We start from the raw sequence: 1,938 nt of genomic DNA, 5'->3' as shown, positions 1-1,938 counted from the left end.
TTCCATTTAAAAAAATTAATGTGACCTTGACCTGACCTTCGCTACGCAACCCAAGGTCAAACTGATGTGATCAGTAAATACATCTTTTTAAACGCCACAACTTTTGTCTGAAACATTTTTTTGTAAAACTTATATTTTTCCTGATATTCGGGCGTCCCGGTACTTTCCGAACACCCTGTATATAATTTATAAATAATACCGAATAATGGAAGACATGTTATATAGAGTTTCCAGTAACTGATCGAGCAACCGCCGTGTACGGGTAGGACAGGTCAAAATAATCATAAAAGTTATATATCATTTTGAAATTTTCTCAATATTTATTCCGTAAATAATTAAAATGTACAAATGAATGAACGCACAAGAAGCGGTAGGACAAGCTCTGTGTGTAAAAGAAATGGCTTACCTCTTAGCAACGATTTCGAAGCGGAGTAACAAACATTACGTATCACGCGGTTGCGCGCCGAAAAATTATTATTTTCCATGACAGGTTCACGTGATTCTCCGGGTCCACATAGCAAAAAAATGATAAAGCAGAGCAATATATACAGATTTTTTAGAGAGGAAGTTGCCGGTACTCCTTGCCGATGTGCCTCTTCGCATATGGGAGCAGCTGATTTTTCAGCACGACGGAGCTCCTGCGCACTTTTCTCGGCAAGTACGCGATATATTAAGCGCGCGTTATCCTGATAAGTGAATGGATCGTAGTGGCTCAATTGTTTGGCTCGGTACCAGACTTAAACGTACTAAATTTCTTTGTATGGAGTCATATAAAAATTTTAGTCCATCATCGACGTAATAGTAGAGAAAACGAAGTACGTGAAGCTATTGTTGCGACCTTCGGTACTATTACGCCGGAAATAGCACATCGTGCAACGCGCAATATTACAGTATGTTTGATAAGAGCGTGTACGGCAAAACTTTTTCCTCGAAACCGTTAGAGGGGGGATATGAACGCGAGCCAATAGCGGGGCTCTTCTCCCAAGATGCTTTGTCTAGAAAGCCTTAGTTATCGTTTGACTTTCGTCACAAAAGGGCGTATTTCAACATGAGTGCCGCGTACGCATCACGTTACGAAGCTGTGTTTCTATGTTCGCATCCGAAAGGACCAAAAATGTCGCGCGGAGCGGCTGCTAAGTATATGAAGAAGTCTAAGGCGTTTGTGAGTAAGTGGGTGAAACGTTATTCCGAGGTCAAAAACGTTGATGACTTGCCGGATCGTGGCTCTGTGCAGAAAACGACGAAAAAGGAGAACAAAATGATTTTACGGGTGTTTGAGAAGAATCCTTGTTTATCATTGCGTGGCGGGCAAGCGGTTTTACTTAAAAAGGGTCTAAATATATCATGTCATACTATAAGAAGACGTTTACTGGCTCATAAAGTGAAATTTCGAAGCACGATAACGAAACCGTTGCTGTCTGAAAAACACGTCGAAAAAAGACTTGCTTGGGCAAAAGAAAATTTGGACCGCTATTGGAGCAACGTAATTTTTTCAGATGAAGCTCCGTTTTGGGCAAAGTCTTCTATCAGACGTGTCTGGTCTACCCAGGCCAATAGACTCATCGAGCGGACCGTTAAACATCCGGTAAAGGTACACGTTTTTCTCATAACAGGGATTTGGCACTTTACACATCTTTACACAAAATTTGGATGCTGCTAAAATGGTCCAAATATATGAGAGAGTTTTATTACCATCTGCCCAAAGGTGGTTTACAAGGAAAAATGAAAATTGGCTACTGCAAGAGGACAATGATCCGAAACATCGGAGTAGACTTTGTACTGCGTGGAAACAAGAAAATGACGTTGACGTACTGGATTGGCCTTCACAGTCGCCAGATGCAAATCCAATTGAAAATGTTTGGGCGCTTATAAAGTTTAAGCTCCGAGGAAAGAAAATATGGACCGTCAAGCAGTTAATTCGACAGATTCGATTTATAT

The 1,938-nt window shown here is 40.9% G+C and overlaps 1 protein-coding gene across 4 annotated transcripts in view; it reads right to left on the bottom strand.

The window, feature by feature from the left end:
- Positions 1–1,938, bottom strand: part of LOC116849315 (synaptotagmin-10-like) — a 526,459-nt gene that overhangs the window by 329,639 nt on the left and 194,882 nt on the right. The gene's annotated exons all lie outside the window — the stretch shown is intronic.

The sequence above is a fragment of the Odontomachus brunneus genome, unplaced genomic scaffold (assembly GCF_010583005.1).
Source record: "Odontomachus brunneus isolate Ranch 3 - 2012 unplaced genomic scaffold, Obru_v1 Obru_scaffold_111, whole genome shotgun sequence".
Taxonomy (NCBI): domain Eukaryota; kingdom Metazoa; phylum Arthropoda; class Insecta; order Hymenoptera; family Formicidae; genus Odontomachus; species Odontomachus brunneus.
This window is presented reverse-complemented; position numbering and strand designations above follow the sequence as displayed.